General features: G+C 35.9%; 2 pseudogenes; both read right to left on the reverse strand.

Moving 5' to 3' along the window:
• LOC107519473 overlaps positions 1-19,491 on the reverse strand; it is a 41,928-nt pseudogene that overhangs the window by 2,303 nt on the left and 20,134 nt on the right.
• On the reverse strand, positions 3,061-3,179 carry LOC118610436 (annotated as a pseudogene).

A 19,491-nucleotide genomic window follows, 5' to 3' on the forward strand; every position in this document is an offset into this window, starting at 1 on the left:
GGCATTTATGGGAATGAACTCTGCTTTTTTATTAAGGGTGATGATACCTCTTCAGCAGGTTGATAAGAGGTTTTTCTTTTGTTTTCCAGTAGGTGGCACACAAGCCTCCTGCATTGCCCAGGCCTCCTGGATGTGTGCAGGCAAAAATTGCCCTTTATTCCCAGGGGATACTCACTAGTGTCTCCTCTGTGACCAGGTTGCATTAGCTTCAGGGCTCCACTCCTGTGGGAGAATGTGATAAGGCCTGGAGCTGCCCCAGCAGCCAGATGCAATGTTGTGCTGCTTGAGGTATCCCAGGTGCCTATGCTGGAATCAGCCTCGATGGGCTGGAGCAGGGTGGGTTGGGAGAGGACACTGGTGTATTTGCTGCTTTGCTTTCCTCCCAGTAATGGCGACAGCCAGACCCTAACTGTCGCGCCTCTATATCTTCACTCAGTCACTAGGAGTAGCTGCAGTGTGTGTCTGCCTCTCAAAAGCTGACTCTTCAGTTCTCTGGGCTGTAGATACTCTGCTCTGTAGTCGGACACTCACTGAGAGTTTCTTCTGGGGTCTACTGCTAGCTCTGGGAGGGTGCAGGAAAGCAAGTTCTAGGAGGTTAGGAGGAGGTTGTCACTTTCAGTGGCTTTGTTTTCTGCCTGACAATGATGGCTGCTAGAACACAGCTGTCACGCTTCTGTATTTTGGTCTCTACCTCTATAGATTGATCACTGCGTTCAGCCATAGTATATGATGATCATTCAGGGATGAATGTTTGGGGCTACAGAGCGTGCATGAAGCAACCTGATTCCTCCCTCTCTCCCCGAGTCCCACAGTGAGCTCCAGGCCAGTACCCATTCCTGCTCTTCTCCCTTCCCTCTTCCAGTTTGCCCAACTCACCCACCTTCAGATGTTCCAATGTGCAGATCTCTAAGAAGTATTTGTGTGTTAGTCTAGAAATCCTTGATTGATTATAGCTGTTCAACTTGTAATTTCAAGGAGAGAGATCAAAGGAACCTTCCCTCACACTGCCATAATTCTGACGTCACTCCCTCGTTAACATTTTTATCCATTTGCTTTATCATTTTCATTGCCTGTCTTTTTTAATACACACAAGTGTGCACACACATATAGCTTTTTTTTCTGAATGATTTAAGAAAAAGTTGAAAACATCATGGCCCTTTACCTCCAAATACTTCAGTCTGTATTTCCTATTAAGGATATCCTATTACCTAACCACACAACATTGATCAACTTCAGCAAATTTAGCATTGATATAATACTCTAGTCTATTGCATCTGATTTTGTTAATTGACACGATATGTCCACTATTGAATTTCTCCCCCTCTACCACAAGATCCAGTCCATGATCAGGCATTGCATTTGGTTTTCATTTCTCTTTAGTCTTCTTTAATCTTGAAAATTTTATAGCCTTCGTCTTTTACGACACTGATATTTTAAGTAACAGAACATGAAAAAATATGGAAACATTTTAGGTTTGTCTGATGTTTCTCATAATTAGATTCATATTATACATTTCTGATCGAAGTACTACATAAATGTTGTCTGTTCTCTTCAGGGTTTAATATTTAGAGGCACATGATATCCGTCTGCCCCTTATCAGTGATGTTAATTATGATCACCTGGACCAGTTGTCTGATTTCTCCACTGTAGAGTTATAATTTTTCCCTGGCAACCAATAAGCCATCTATTGGGACATACTCTAAGGTCATGCAAATATACTGCATCTCATAAAAATTTGCTACTAGCTTTAATATTCATTGATATTCTCGCTTGAACCAATCTTTGTTATGAGGGTTACAAAATGATAATTTCACAACTTCAGCATTCCCTTTACATTTAGCAATAAACATTAGACATTCTATTCCAAGCAACAGTCTTCCCCTCTCCCTTTATCTATCTATCTATCTATCTATCTATCTATCTATCTATCTATCTATTTATAAGTTGGAATTCATATTTTCCTATTTTAATGGTTTATAATTTATTACAGTCCTTAATTATTCTGGTGCTAAAATATCCAGATAGAGTCAGTAGAAATTTCTTCAGGTTGGCTCCTTTGCCTTCAAGACATGTACCCATTCTTATTTTTAGTAATTCCTTACTTTATAGAATAAATGATGTTCCAGGCTTGTCTTGTATCTCCTGTGTCCCAGCTCTGGAATCAGTGATTTGCCCCAAGAGTCCTGGTTCTACAAAAAAGAATTATCAGTAAACGTATGGTAAAATTGACTTTTTGTCTGTACAGTTCATTTGCATACATGTATAGATTCATGCAATCACCACCACAAACAGAATACAGAACAGTTCCAGCATCCCCCAAACTTCCCTCATGCTGTCCTTTGTAGTCATACTCTTCACCCTGCCCTCATTCCTAACTAACCCCTGGCAACCATTCATTTTTTTCCCATCACCATAGTATATAAGCTGAAACATCTGGGACAGGAGATTCCTTTTCTTGTAGGTTATAAACTATGAATTCAATGTATTTAATAGTTTAAAAATGAGTTTATTTCATTTTCAGTGAGTTTTATAGTTTTCAAGGAATTAGTTCATCTAAATCGTCAAGTTTATATGCATAGAGTTGTTCAGAGTGTTCCCTTATTATCTTTTAAATGTCTGTAATTTTTATTACCTTTTAAAAGTGTGTAATTGTTTTCATTACTGACACTGGTAATTTGTATCTTCTCCCTTTTTTTTTTATCAGTCTTGCTAGAAGTTTATCAGTTTTATTGATCTTTGAAAAAGACTGGCTTTTGTTTTCCTTAATTATTTTTTCTGTTTTCAATTTCATTGATTTCTGCTCTTATTGTTATTCTTTCCTTCCTTCTGCTTGCCCTGGGTATAGTTCTCCAATTTCTTAAGGTGCAAGCTTACATTATTCATATGAGACTTTTTTTCTTTTCTAATATAAGCATTGATGCTATAAATTTTCCTCTAAGCACTGCTTTAGCTTGATTTGTTGTGCTATCTTTTCTTTTTTTTTTAGGTAAGGCAACCCTTGGTTGACCTCGCAGATTGCAAGGACCTTGTCAGCTTACAATTCTTTATTTTTTATTTTTTCACCTGCAGCACCTGGTCTTCCTAGGTGGTCTCCCATCCAAGTACTAACCAGGCCCGGCGCTGCTCAGCTTCTGAGATCAGACAGGATCAGGCTTGCTCAGGGTGGCATGGCTGTAGAAAATTTGTTGTACTATCATTTTTGTTCAGTTCCAAATATTTTATAATTTCACTTGAGACTTACTCTTTGACCTTTTGATTATTTAGAAACATGTTGTTTAATATCCAAATGTTTGGAGATTTTCCTGTTATCTTTCTGGTTTTGATTTCTAGCCTAATTCTATTATGGTCGGATAACATACTTTGCATGATTTAAAATCTTTTAACTTTGTTAAGGATAACTTTATAACCTAGCATATGGTCTTTATTGATTACAACTTCTATGTATGCCTGATAATTGTTTCCATGTACAGTTGAAAAAAAAATGTGTATTTTGCTGTTGTTGGATGGAGTATTCCATAAATGTCAATGAGATCCATTTGGTTGAGTTTTCCTATATGCTAATTTTTTGTCTAGTAGTTCTATCAATTGCCGAGGGAGGAGAATTGAAACTCCAACTATAATTGTCGATTTATCTATTTTTCCTTTTAAGCAACAGTCTTACTTCATGTATTTTGACACTTCTGTTTAGGGTATACACATTTAGGATTATTACATATTTTTAGTAAACTGACCCTTGTATCATTATGTAATGCCCTTCTTTATCCCGGATAGTTTTCTTTGTTCTGAGACTTTATAGCTCTTAGCTATTATTTCTTCAAATAATACTTTGTCTGATATTAATATAACTATTCAGATTTATTTTGGTTTGCATGTTATATCTTTTTTTTCCATCCTTTTAGTTTAAACCTAGCTGTATCATTATATTGGAAATGAGTTTTGTAAATAGCATATAGTTATGCCATTTCAAAAAATCCATTCCGACAATTTCTGTGTTTGAATTGGTACATTTAAACCTCTACATTTGATATAATAATTAATGTGTTTGGATTGTCTACCATTTTATTATCTGTTTTCTACTTGTCTCCTCTCTTTTTGTGTCTTATTTCGCCTTTCCTGCCTTCTTTGGAGTTATTTGAATTTTTCTAGTATCCCATTTTATCTACTATGGACTTTTAAAAACTTTTACCGTAAAGTGCAGTGTGTGTGTGTGTGTGTGTGTGTGTGTGTGTGTGTGTTCGCTATAGGGATTATACTATACACACTTAACTTTTCAGTCTACTTCCAGTTGGAGTTTACCTATTTATTGTAGAAACCTTACCATCATATTAGTCCCTTTACTCTCCCTGCTTTCTGATGTAGTTACATTCACATACACAGGAAACTCAGGCAATGTAATTTTTGCTTTCAAACACTTTAAAAAATTCAGAGAAGAATGGTCTATTATATTTACCCAGATAGTTACCATTTCTGTTGCTCTTCCTCTGCTCCCAATGTTCTCAATTTCCTTTTGGTATCATTTGCCTTCTCTTTGAAGAACTTCCTTTAGCAGTCCTTTTTGAGAAGACCTTCATTTGAGAATATATTTATTTCACCTTCCTTTTTCAAGGATATTTTCTCTGGATATATAATCTTGTACTGACATTCATTTAGCACATTAAAAATGTTATTTCATTTCCTTTTGGCCTCCATAGTTTCTGATGAGAACTTACAGCCATTCAAATCATAGTTCTGTAAGTAATATTTTTACTGTTTGCTTTCAGTATTTTTTGTCTGTCTGATTATGAAGTACATATCATGATTTTTTTTTTTTTCTGTTTGAAGTTGGCTGAGCTTCTTGATTGATAGATGAATATGTCTTTCACCAAAATTGGGAAATTCTTAGCTATTACTTCTTCAAACACGTTTTCTATACTGCACTCTTTCTCTTCTTTTTCTGAAATTCTAACACAATGTTAGACCTCTTGGTATTGTCCCCTGAGGCTCTGCTTATTTTTAAAAATCTTTTCTTCTCTATTGCTCAGACTGAATAATTTATATTGATCTATCTTCAAGTACACAGACACTGTCCCCTGATAACTCCATTCTACTATTGAGCCCACCAGTGAGTTTTTTTTATTTTGGTTATTATTCAGTGGGGTCTGTAGTGATATCCTCTTTTTATTCCTAATTCTAGTAATTTGAGATTTTCTTCTTTTCTTAATCAGTTTAGCTAGAGGCTATCAATTGTTAGTCTTTCAAAGACCTAACTTCTTATTTTGCTATTTTTTCAAATTTTTGTCCATATTCTAGTTCACTGATTTCCATTCTTACATTTATAATGTCTCCCTTTTTGCTTACTGTTTAATTTGCTCTTTTTTTCTAGCTCCTTAATGTGGAAGCTTAGATCATTTGGTTTTAAATATTCTTTTTTTAATATTAGCACTTAAAAGTATAAATTTCTCTTTAAAGACTACCATAACTACATCCCATAAATTTTGATATGTGGTTCCAATCATCATTCCTTTCAAAATATTTTCTGATTTCTTTTGATTTTTAGAAGTATAAGTTTCTCTTTAAAGGCTACCATAACTACATCCAATAAATTTTGATATGTGGTTTTAATCATCATTCCTTTCAAAATATTTTCTGATTTCTTTTGATTTCCCCTTTGACCCATGCATTAGTAATGGGTATATTTGCTTCATTTCAAAATATTTGGAGATTTTTCCCAGACAACTTTTCACTAATGTGATTATATTATGGTAAGTTAATAGGTAAGATAGCATACTCTGTATTGTTTCAAACTTTTTAAATATGTTGATATTTATTTTTTGGTCTAGCATATAGACTATATTAATGAATATTCCAAATGTACTTGAAAAGAATGTGTATTCTTCAGTTTTGGGTGGAGAGTTCAAGAAATGGCAATTAGATACAGTGGTTTACATTGTTTTTTTTTTTTTTTTTTTTTTTTTTACTGATTTTGTGACTACTTGTTCTATTACCAAGAGAAAAGTGTTGAGAATTCCGACTGTAATTGTATGTTTGTTTACTTTTTCCATTCATAGGCAAGTTTTACTTTGTAATTCTATGAGTACACATTTAAAACTGTAGTCTTTTTGACGAATAGATCCTTTTTTATATTTTTAAATTAAATTTATTGGAGTGATGTTGGCTAATAGTTATGTAGGTTGCAAGTGTACAATTCAATAATACAGCAGCTGTATATTGCATTGTGTGTTTGCCAGCCAAAGTCAAATCTCCTACTATTATCATGCGTTTGACCTTCTTTACCCTATTCTACCTCCCCCTGCCTTTCACTCTGGTAACTACTATGTTGTTGTCTGTGTCTATGAACTTTTGTCTGTCTTGCTCATTTTTTGCTTTTAGTTTTATATCCACATATGAATGAAATCACATGGTTCTCAATTTTTTTCTGTTTGACTTATTTTGCTTAGCAAGATCCATCCATGTTGCCACAAATGGCAGAATTTCATCTCTTCTTATGGCTGAGTAATATTCCACTATACATATGTACCACAGCTTCTTTATCCAATTATCTAACGAAGGACACTTCAGTTGTTTCCATGTCTTGGCTATCATGAATAGCGCTGCAACGAACATTGGGGTACATATCTTTTTATGAATAAACAGCGGATTTTTGGGATAGATACCCAGAAGAGAAATTGTTGGGTCATAAAGTAATTCTAGTCTTAATTTTTGAGGAACCTCTATACTGTTTTCCATACTAGCTGTACCAATTTACATTCCCACCAGCAGTGTATGAGAGTTTCTTTTCCCCATAGCCTCTCCAACACTTGTTATTACTTGTCTTATTGAGGACAGCCATTCTTACAGGTGTGAGGTAGTATCTCATTGTGGTTTTTATTTGCATTTCTCTAATAGCTAGTGAAGTTGAACATCTTTTCATATATCGGCTGGCCATTTGTACATCTTCTAGGACGAAGTGTCTGTTCAGGTCCTCTGCTCATTTTTTAATTCGATTGTCTTTTTGTTGTTGTTGTTGATGTTGAGTTGTATGAGTTCTTTACATATTTTGTATATTAGTCCTTTATCAAAGGTGTTGCTTGAAAATATCTTCTCCCATTCAGCTGGTTGCCCCTTTGTTTTGTTGATGGTTTCTTTTGCTGTGAAGAAGCTTTTTAGTTTGATATAGTCCCATTCATTTATTTTTGCTTTGACTTCTCTTGCCTTTGAGGTCAAATTCATAACATCCTCTCTAAAACCAAGGTCCATGAGTTTAGTACCTATGTTTTCTTCTATGCAATTTATTGTTTCAGGTCTTATATTTAGGTCTTTGATCCATTTTGAGTTAATTTTGGTGTATGATGACAGACAGCAGTCTAGTTTTATTCTTTTGCATGTGGCACCATTTATTGAAGAAGCTTTCTTTTCTCTACTGTATGTTTTTGGCTCCTTTGTTGAAAATTATTTGCCCACATGTATGTGGGTTTATTTCTGGGTTCTCAATTCTGTTCCATCGGTCAGTGTATCTGTTTTTCTGCCAACACAATGATGTTTCGATTACTGAACAGACCATTTTTTTATACATTAGCAAATGTTCCTCTTTACCTCTGGTAATGAACGCTTTTTTGTCCTGAAGTTTACTTTATCAGATACTAATATTACCACTTCAGCTTTCTTATGGTTACTGTTACATGAATCCTCTCTTCAACTGATTGGTTTCCTTATTGCCTCCTGCATACAGCTGCTAATTTTGGTACCTTTATTCAATTACTTAAAAAGCTCTCTTGAAGATCTCCACATGTTAACCCTATGATTCCTTCAAAGCCAAGCTCAAATTCTACTTTATTCCCAAAGCCTTTTACTCCTTCCTTATCCCTTTCCTAGCTGCCTACTCTGAAATCTGTCACTTGAAATATGCTGCCTATTTTGTCATTTTCTTTTTCATATATAGATCCCTTTTCTCATCATAGAACAAGGGCTCTCAAAGTATAATCCAAGGACCCCTTGGGGTCCCTCCTTTCAGTGGGTATATGAGGTCAAAACTATTTTCAAAATACTACTAAAACGTTATTTGCCTTTTTCACTCTGATTTTCTCAAGGTGGAATTTTCTAGATGCTAGATGACATGTGATAACACAACAGGTTAAATGCATAAGCGGACATGAGAATCCAGTTGTCTTTTATTAAGCCAAACATTAAAGAGATTTACGGAATCTAATCTTTTCATTTTTATATATATATTTTTTTAGCATCTTGGTTACTTCCAAGATTTTGCAATCATGAATAAAACTGTAATATTTGTGTTTAATGGCACAGATAAACTTGGTCTTCTCATAAAACTATCCGACCCTACTATTACTGGAAAGTAAACATTTTCTTCCCCGCCCCCTACTGCGGTGGTGTAGGGGAAGAGATGGACAAACCCTTGTGTCGAGGGCTGACTTTCAATAGATCGCAGCGAGGGAGCTGCTCTGCTACGTACGAAACCCCGACCCAGAAGCAGGTCGTCTACGAATGGTTTAGCACCAGGTTCCCCACAAACCTGCAGTGTCTGAGGGGCGAGGGGAAGGCCCGTTTTCCCTGGAGGAGGGGCTCTCCCAGTGGACTCCTGTCTGGACCCACAGTGGAGCACGCTGGGCCGTGTTGTAAGCTCCAGGCAGCTGGCATGGGGGTGGGGGAACCACTATCTGAGGCCCACCCAGGCTCCATGGAGCTGCCGTATCGTTCCGCCTGGGCGGGATTCTGACTTAGAGGCGTTCAGTCATAATCCCACAGATGGTAGCTTCGCCCCATTGGCTCCTCAGCCAAGCACATACACCAAATGTCTGAACCTATGGTGAAAGCAAACTTCTGGTCATTCAACGGTCTATTTATAAATTCTTCCATCTAAACTATCCTAAAATTCACATTCCAAGTTTTGTAATATTGCCAAAGTATGTAAAATGTAAAGTCATCAAGTTGATGTTTCTCTGTTTACATATGCTATGAAAATGCCTCCTTAAGACTATCTTGATAGGCCTTGCTGGGTCTGAATGCATTTATTCTTTTGCTGTAGGTTTCTCAAGATGGGAGAATTTTAAAGGAGATTATGTGTACCTTAAGAAAAGTATTCAGTATACTGAAACTCAGGTTTTAAAAACCTGAGAAATGTGGTTATCCTGGCTAATTTTGGCCCCTTTTCACAACTTTTTGTTTTAGAAAATGTGGTTTTCATAAAACTATAGTATTTATGTTGTTATAGGCATATTGTTATTTTTAAATAAATATTTAAATATTTTCCCATTTTCAATTTCTAATAAGGTAAATATTAATAGATAAAACTCACATAAACAAAAGTTCTTTGGGAGCCTCAAATTTTTCAGGGTGTAAAGAGGTCCTGAGAGCAAAAGGTTAAGTATCTAAAGAGGGCAGGAAGCAGGTCTTATTCCAATTTGAGTCTCCATTGATGTGCACATCATAAGATTTCAGTAAATGTTAAATGATTGTGAAAATGTAGGAATTTGGAGCATAGATGTCAATAAGTAAAAGTAATTTTTTAGGGGGAACATTTTGTCATCTTCTGAAGTGTTACATTTTTATTTCCTAGATACAATTCCCTCTTCTACTGCATGTACATGGGTGAAATTAAAAAAAAAAATGAATATAAAAACAACACTTTATTGAACCAGAAGGAGGTCCTGGGCTGTCGACATAGGGGAGAAGATACTGTTCAGAAAAGTTTGAACCCCACAAAAAGCTTACTTGGAATGTTAATTTGCAGATATCTCCACCACAGAATGAGAGAGCTTTACTTAGGAGGGAAAATAGTATCATAAAAAATGCCCAAGATTAAGGAGAAACAGCTGCATTAAAGAGCTACTTGGAACAAACTATTCGGTTTTAATTGCATGGAACATAATTGGCCCCACCTGCTTTGTGAAACAAAAGATTCAGAAACAAAAGAACACCAAGAAAAAAAAAAAACTAAAACAAATAATGCCTCAAGAGCTGTTTAAGCAAGACAATGAGATTTATTTCAACCTAAATTATTCCTTAAGGTATACTCTCTGTAAACTAAGAAAATATTTCAATTAAAGTTTTGTAAATCTGCCTTGAGCTTTATTTAAGAATCTGCAAATATGTCAGAATAAAAAATAAAAAAAGGTCTTCAAAAAAACTTTATTCTTGTCCTTATTAGAGGATTTTATGTTCTCTGTTCTTTTACCTAAGATTCTCATCTTTTCGATGTGAAAGTGTCTGAAAACATTCTAAATCTTAGATCAGTCTTAGTTTACAGTCTTAAACTGGTAGATTAAGCCTTTCTCTAAAATCTCACTTTTATTTACTGTCTATCTCAGGGACCGACAAACTTTCCGTTAAGGCTTTGTGGGCCATAAGGTCTCTGTGGCAACTGGTCAACTCCGTTTTTGCTGGAAAGCAGCCACAGAAATATGTAAAGTAGGCATGGCTGTGTTCCAATAAAACTTTATTTACAAAAACAGAAGGTGGGTCATATTCCACCTGCCAGCTGACTGTAGTTTGCCAACCCCTGTTCTATCTTATCTGTTCAAATCTAAAAGTCTTACTCTGGCATCTCATCAGGACAGTTTATCATTTGTCTCTGACTAATCTTGTTCCCCAATATTAAGTCTAATTTATCAAACGCTCTGTTCATTTCTGCCTTCAGGACTTTGTGTATGTGCATCCCTCACCAGGAATAGCCTCCTCCCTTCATTCTGTCTTTCCAAGTCCTTCCCATCCTTTGGAGTCTGACTATACCTTCTGTATGAAACCTTTATGGATAACTCCAACAAACATTCCTCTCTCCCTTTCTCAACCTTTCATGACTATCCATAGCTCTTAATATACCAAAATAGTCTGAAATTGTTTCTGATTACTTAGTCATCAACAATACTATAATACACTAACATATACAGGTCTCAATCTTTTTGAGGCAAATCTTGCCTGGAGGGCAGAAGCCTACAAAGTTGGATTTACTGAAAAGCTAAACTTTCACTTTAGGGATTCTCATAGCTCAGGTCCTATACTTAATTTTGTAATTTTTTATAATTCTAGATTCTTTTACTTAAAGAGGACCTCCAAATTTGTATGTTTCAGGATCCACAAATGTGGCTCTGCCTCTGGGCTCACCACAAGGTTGGTACAGCAGAGATGCTTTCATCCCTCAATATCCATTGCCCTGCTGGAATACTTACCTTCCAGATTGCTGTATGAGTGTCAGATCTTGTTTAAATAACTGTTTTGGGGGTCTTTCTGTAATAGTAGTTTAATACCTAGCACTATAAGCTGGTCACAGTAAGCATTCAAAAATATTTATTGAACCAAATGTGGTTATTAACTAAGAAATAGATCAAAGCAGACCTGCTCTTCAGAATAATTCAGCTTCTCATCTTCCAATTTGTGCCACATTTGTATTTTATCAATGTAGTATGATAGGATATAGTTACATAATAAAAGGACATGTGGTTAGAGCTGCATTTTCTGTTTGAGATAGGGAAGGCAATTTACTTTTAGGGCACCTACATAAAGCTATTTAGAGTAGTAGTTCACAAAGGTGGCCCTATTAAAATGGACCACTTACTTCACTTGGGCACAATTCATTAGTACTTTGCTTGCCAACTCCTATCTAACTCCTGGCCCCCAGACCCCAAAAGAAGGCAATTAAAGCAAGAAATCAGCTGTTATGTTGTGGGCCTGCATGCTGGAAGGTTGTGAGTTAGGGAGCAGAGGTAAAGAAAAGACTGATAATGTTCACAGATGATGACAGGAGATGGATCAAATAGTGGTAGAGTGCAGCTAGGAGCAGCTATTTGAATCTGTCTGTAGGGTAAAAGGCCATAAAAACAGATTGTCTATTTTAGTGAACCCTAATCAGCTCACTGGAAGACAAGGAAGGCTCATTGTTTTTCCTAGACAAGCCTGATTCTTATAATTCATCAAGAAATTCATGTAACTTGTTGAAAAAGATCAATGAAAGCTATGGGCATCACTTCATTTCTTTTTTAAAAAGTCTGTGACCTCTGTGTCATTGTCAGATTTACCACATATTGCAACCCCTTCTCTTCTGCTATAAACTCCTAAAATAATAGATAAAATTCTATATCTATATAGTGTATATATATATATATGCATACATACATACATACATATACATGTACATATGTGTGTATGTATGTGTGTGTGTGTGTAAGTATTTAAATTTTTGACTGTACTCAAAGACAAGAAGAGAAAAACTGTTCGAGGACCAGAAATGGAGAAATTTTCCTTAAGCAGTAATAAATATCCAAGAACCTATAATACCAAACAGAAGCCAAAGCCTCTCAAAGCAGTAAACACAGTGGTGAAAACTTAAGGCCTAGATAGCACTGCCCACACATGAACACAATCCCGAAAGGAAAGCACTTATCCAGAGCTCAGGCAGAAACAGTCACCTGCCTAATGACTCTGCTATGAAAATATAAAACAAGGTAGTGGGAGAGACTGTAGGGGTGAGGAGGAACAAATTAGATTGCATAGTCTAGGAAGGCCTAAATGATATTTCACTTGAATGACAAGAAGTTGTCAGCCCTGTGAAGGTTTAGGGGCAGAGTAAATGGCTTCCTGAAAGGCCATTACATTGAGGGAGTGGAGGAGTAGTAAGAGGAAGATGGGCTTAGCATACATGGAACTTTTGGTAAATGTGGCAGTCTAAGATGAGGCAGGAAGTCCTCTCGCCCTCTCTAAGCACACAGAAATACTGGATAAAATACAAAAATACATTTTAAATTACATGTTTGATTTCTAAAACCACAAAAAGAAATCCCTGAGTGCTAGAAATAATTATCAGAGTGATTAAAAAAAAAAAAAAGTTGAAGCCCAAACTGAAGCCAGATTGTTCCAATATCTCCATAGCTTTAGCTCTGTCTTACCACTCTAGTTTAGGTGTTAGCAAACCACAGTCCACAGGCCAAATCTGCCCACCACCTCTTTCTGTAAATAAAGTTTTATTAGAATGTAGTCTTGCTCAACCATTTGTATATCGTGCATAGCTGTTTTAATGCTATAGCGGCTGAGTGGTTTTGACTAGAGACCATATGGTACAAAGTCTAAAATATTTATTCTCTGGCCCTTTACAGAAAAAGTTTCCTGACCCCCACTCTAGCTCTTTTTTTTTTTTCTAAACAGCCTTATTGAGATGTAATTTACCTATCATAATGTTCACCAGTTTAAAGTGTACATTTCAATGGTTTTCAGTATACCTACAGAGTTTTGCAACAATTAACCATAATCTAGTTTTAGAATATCTTCATCACCCCCCCAAAAAACTTTATACCTATTAACAGTGATTCTCATTCCCCACCCTCCCATCCACTCCCCAGCCCTAGACAACCACCACTCTAATTTTGGTTTCTCTAGATTTGCCTATTCTGTATATTTCATATAAATGAAATCATATACTATGTGATCTTTTGTGTCTGGCTACTTTCACCTACTATAATGTTTTCAAGGTTCATCTATATTACAGCATGTATCAGTACTTCATTTCCTTTTATGGCTAAACAATATTCCATTGTATAAAATATACCATATTTTGTTTATACATTCTTCAGTTATGGACATTTAGAATTTTTCTACTTTTTGGCTATTATAAACAAAGCTGTTATGAATGTTCATGTACAAGTTTTTGTGTTGACATACATTTTCAATTCTCTTTCGTAGATACCCGGGCACAGAATTGCTGGTTCATGTGATAATTCTGTATTTAATATTTTGAAGAACAGTCAAACTGTGTCTAAAGTGGCTGCACACTTATCTCTTTATTTTTGGTGTCTTAGATTTACAAGGAAAATACAGTATATTACCTAGGACCACTGATAGAAAAGGGATGCTGGAGAGAAACTAGAACTCAAAGCATGCATAAATTAATCATGTGGTTCAAAGTCATACTACTTATGTAGTTCAGTAATGTTAAACTGAGAAATTAACGTAAAAGTGGGCTCAGAACTGGTGAAATCTAGAGGATTCCATAAACAAAGTGACCTGTGTCTATACCTAGACAAATTATAGTTTAGGAGTAAAAGAATAAATTTATTTAAAGACCTACAGAGACTTATACATTTACCACCAAAACATTCTTGCTGAAAGAACTATTAAGGAATGTACTCAAACCAGAATAAAAATGAACCAGGAAGGAGATAAGGAAGTGCAAGAAATGATGGTGACTAAAAGCTGTTAAAACGTGTTGATAAATCATGCTAGTTTGAGACTTGCATACCCTTGATGCTAAAATCCAGCAAGGACAGTAAGAGAAGAAAAAAATTATGGGCCAAGCTCATCCATAAACATAGTCACAAAAATCCCAAATAAAAATTAACAAATTCAATTCGATTTTACAATCAAGGATTTTTATCACAGGAATGGTTCAGCATTAGAAACTTTATTAACATAATTCAAAACTGTATAACCATCTCAATATATATCCAAAAGAATTAAATAAAATTCACCACCCATTCATGATTTAAAATACCTATCTGCCATTGTATAAACAAAATTTTGAGCCTTTGGGAAAAATGATTTATCAGTGTGATACATACAACCTTGGAACCTTAGGTGGAAATGTAGGGTATAACTGCATAATTTTTCAATGATTGAAGTAGACAGATATTCAGCGTAACCAAGAATTAGCTAGCATGATAATCGTTTGTGATTATACTTTTTAAAAAAGTATATATCCTTTATAGATAAATACTAAAATATTATAGATAAAACAATGATGGATAAATAATAATAATAATAAATAATAGAACTTACTTCAAAATATTCTAGTAGTAGGGGCTATAGAAAACAATATGTTGTTAAAGTTGTGTGATAGTAGGTACAATGGGATTCATGGCACTACTCTCTATACTTTTGTATAGGATTGACATTTTGCATAATACAAGCTTTTAAAAATCACCTGAAACATCTGTAAAATATTTAGATTTCAGGTACCACCCAGAGATTCTAATTTAGTAGGTATAACATGGGATACCTGAAACTCCAAAGCTAACAATCTGTTCCTCCCTCACCTGTCTCCAATCCCTGCCTTCGGATGCAATTGTTCTTCAGACCACACTCTGAGAAATGCTATAATAGAATGTCTGTTTCATTTTAAGTGATACTTTGAAATTAAGATGTTCTTCATTACAGATAGTTACTTGTTACCAAACATTTTGCTTTGAGTTTAAAATAACACCCCTGGAGAGAGTACCACTGCTCTCCAAAATGACTGCATATGTTAACTATAGATCTCTCCCACTGCTCCAGAGGTAAATTTCCAAAAAAAATTTATCACTGGATACGTTTAGAATACATCTGACCCACTGTGCACAATTAAGGTTCAAACTAGGATTTCAGGAAAACACAGAGTTTTTGACTATTTTAATTACTTTCCCAGTATTTCTGAATTATACGTAAACTGCTCTTGTACTCTCTTCACGTTTTGCCTTCCTCCTTTGCTCTCATACATACCAGCTTTTTCAGGTTTCCTCACAGAGAAAACCCCATGCCCAAAATCTAAGGTAGGGATCCATACAGAGAATCTAGGCACATGGCATTTTGTAAAAGAAAAGGAAGGCTATTAGGATATCTTTTCTCCAAATTTTCTACTCTGTTTTCAAGTCTTCAGCAGATGGTCTTCAGATCAGAGTACATCATTTTGAATATGAGTAGTTATCACAATCCTTTCCTCTCTCTTCAATTACCCTGCCCACTTAATTTGCAGCAGATGACTTTGCCTCCTATTTTTAAGAACAAAACAGAACCTCCGACTAGTTAACTCCCCTAAGCTCTATCTCTACTTCTCCCTTCTTTCAACCTCACTGAAATAAGATTTCCTCCCCCTGTACAAGGCTTACCCTTTCACTAGACCTCCTGGTCACACCTTCTTGCCCCATCTTTTCTCTCTCTGCTATACTTAACCTTCTTTGTGGAAATAAGACACTTTGGCTAAGCTGCACAGTCTTGTCTTTTCTATTTATTCTTTACTCCCTTTCCCTACCGCTCCCCTTTTAAGTTCCACTCTATTTCCTTTTCTAGTCCAGCTTTCCCCAATTGCCTCTCCTCTGCACATCCCATTGTTTCCTCAACCCTTTGTGATATGTCTCATAACCGTCCCTCACTACTCTTTTGAAAATGCTTCCCATAATGTCACCTTCAACCTCTGCATTGGCAAACCACTGGCTCCTTTGCACTCCTCGTTTTCCTTGGCATTTTGGTAGTGGGTCTCCATGGGCAGCACATTCCCATCAGAGAGAAAAACCATTCTCCCACACAATCAGAATCAGGGTGGATAGGGTAGTGCTTTGATAATTAGTCCTTGAAAACTACAGTATGTCTTCATAAAGGTAAATGCCTTCTCCATTCCCACTTCAGAATCACTGCTTGACTGGGAGCTTACTAATGGCAGGGGTTGTTTTATTTGTCTCTGTATCTCTAGCACCTGGCATGATGACTGGTATATAGCAGGTACTTAGTAAATGTTTCTGAATAAATGAATGAAATTAGGACTAGCTCATATGGGCTCTCAAATTCTCTCATATGCAGAAAATTAAAGCGGGACATAGGATTTCAAGAAGTTAATAACATTTTTTATGACCTTCAATCCAATTAGTTTAAATATAATTTAGTGAAATCATGTTTTTACTGTAATACAGCTGGTCTTAAACCTAACTTTATTAACTTATAAAGCCCTATTCTATGTCTTCTCCCTCCACACAGGTATATTCCACAAGCCAATTGCCAGTGAATGTCCACTGGTTTCTGCATGCAGACCATAATACCTATGTGGACAGTCTCTGAATATGTGTAAAATTATGCCTAATCGTTTGCAGCCAATATATACATACTCTGAGTGATTTTATTTTCTGGCAGTTATCAAAAAAGAGCACCTATCTTTTTGCATGGAAGTAGGACAAGTTCGATATTCATTTGTAAAAGAAATTGTCACATATTAAGGCATCCAGAAAGCACAGCAACTCTCAGGCATATTAGTATTGTTAGTACTAAATAACATCTTTTTAACAGTCTTCTCTCTAAACATAATCATTAATCAAAATTTTTCATAAACTTTAATGAGCTAAAAATTAAATGAAGCCAAAAACAAAAATATCAACAATCAGCAACACCTTGTATTGAAAATAAACTTTCCTGACTTCTGAAAATAAAGATAATTTCTCTTTAGTTTCTACATACAGCTACCTGACAACAGACTTCCCAGACTGTTGGGCTGTTATTAAGTAAAAATAATTTTAACTGATAATTCCTTCTGCTGTTAATCACATCCAGTATATTTTTCATATCCAATATTAAATTTTTCATCTCTAGAAGCTAGATTTAGGTCTTCTTTTTCATTATAGCAATATTACTTAACCCATGGATAATTAATTATGAACACAGACACATCGGCTTGGCATGGGTTTATAAACACATTATACTTTTACAGTTATTTCTAAATGACATCCTGTTCACTCCCAACCAATACCAGAATTTCCATATATAACTCTTCTAGTCACAATAGAACTAGCAACTTCCCAAACTATGTTCCACTGACATTCATAACTGTGGGTTTAAAATGCCCTCTTCAGAGCCTCTTGAATTTCAACTAATAAGGCACCACTTTGAAATCTGCCTGAAACAAGGTCCAAACTAGCTATTTCCTTCCCTGTCATACAGTTTGGCACATCTGTTTTCACTATACTCCGTCCTTTTTTTTTAAGTCTTTTTAAAACTTTTTCTAAAAATACCTCCTCATTTCACCTAGGAAACACAGAGCTATCCATTTTGTTGTTCTTATCATCATCTTCACGCAAATATTAGAGTAAATACCAGTTAGGATAAAACCTTAAACCCAGTTATATTTTAACTATCCTAGCCTCAGACAGAATAGAATTAGTCACAACCCATACACAGGTCATGTATGTTTGGGTGCATAAGGTCATTTAAGCACAAGAAGAGAAGCAGTAGTAGAAAGGATGGAATTTTGTCACCTGTTCCTAAATTTAGACTTCTTTTGCTAAAACTGCATAAAAGCACGTGTTAAGAGAAAGAATATGATTGCCCTGGAACTTGACAGCAGAACTGCACTTCATCATTCTGGGCAGCTTACATCTGGGAATTAACATTGGAAAAATGTCTTTGTGCTATCCCTCTTCTTTTTAACAGACATCTGCTTTGGAGAGGAGATGTAGATGGATTAAAGATTCTAAGAAAGTCATGGAAGGCCTAGAAACAAAACACTTCAAAGTGCAGACCATATTCCTTTCTCCTGATGTATTAGATTCTATAAGATTTAAACTTCTTCTCTGGAAGCTGGTACTAGTTTTCTCCCTGGTAGAAAAGCTGCAGCTCTTTAAAAAGATGTAGAAATTCACCAACAAGGCTCTTTTTAAAATCTCCTTACTAACAGTCTAGGTAATTCAGGTGGGAAAGAGGTATTGTTACAGGATGTTAGCTAAGAAGGATTATGGTATAAACACATCACTACATGTTAATGAAAGTAGCACCAAACTGACCACCTGGAAGACGTGGGCAGAGCACAGGAAAGGGCATGCGGAAGAGCTTTTCGTGGCTTTTCCTTCAGAGGAGTGGCTGGCAGGGGCCTGGAATAGTTTGCTCATGTCAGAGAAAGCACAGAAGCCAAAAGATACAGAGAAGACTGGGAAGACATGTGTTCCTCTGACCCCAGTGGTTCCAGGGAACGTTTCAGAGGTTCCACTTCGGTCTGCCTGGGAAGAAGGTAAATATGGAATTTTATGGCTTGACTTTCTGGTTGCTGACATTTCTTTTGCCTCCAATCTTACTATTAGGAAGAAAAAAAAAAGGTGTAAAGTTACAAAAGCTGGCTAAAAGTCAATAATTAAAAGAAGCAACCTCAGGTGTAGGTCATTAGTTGGTCACCAAGTGTAAAGATTAATAGGTAACAGCTTTTCTAGCTTTGTTGAAGAAGGCTAAGTATAAAGAAAGCTGGTGGTTTTTTAGAATCTGAACTATATGTTTCTAAACTGTGTTTAAAACTCATTAACCTGGTATTCAAGGCCTTCCACAAACTGTTCCTAACCTCTTTAACCTATTTCTCTTTACTCTAGACCAATGACGAGTACCTTGTGGCCTACAAGCTTCCCAATCAAATTTCAAATGGAGCCTTTCAGCTTGAAGGGCTTTGATTGAAACTTTACCATCCTTCTGTGAAAATGTGGGCTCGAAGAGGGTGGGGACTTTATCTATCTTGCTAATTGTATATCTCTAGTACCTAGCACAGTACCCCAAACATAACAGACACTCAACAAATGTTTATTGAATGAATGAATAAAAGAATGCCTTCACGCACTGGAAGACTGTAGGATTGGAATAGCCAGAAAATGAGTGGAGCATAGGAGAAGTACTCCAGACAAAATAAGAACAAAGGTTGAGGTACTCTTAAGGGTGATGCTTTCTGAGGTGTAAGGGTTAATCTGCTTTATGGGAATTCGCTTATAAAGGCTCAGAGCTAAGGAAGGGGCAGAATTA

This window comes from Rousettus aegyptiacus, unplaced genomic scaffold, assembly GCF_014176215.1.
Source record: "Rousettus aegyptiacus isolate mRouAeg1 unplaced genomic scaffold, mRouAeg1.p scaffold_m13_p_12, whole genome shotgun sequence".
Classification (NCBI taxonomy): domain Eukaryota; kingdom Metazoa; phylum Chordata; class Mammalia; order Chiroptera; family Pteropodidae; genus Rousettus; species Rousettus aegyptiacus.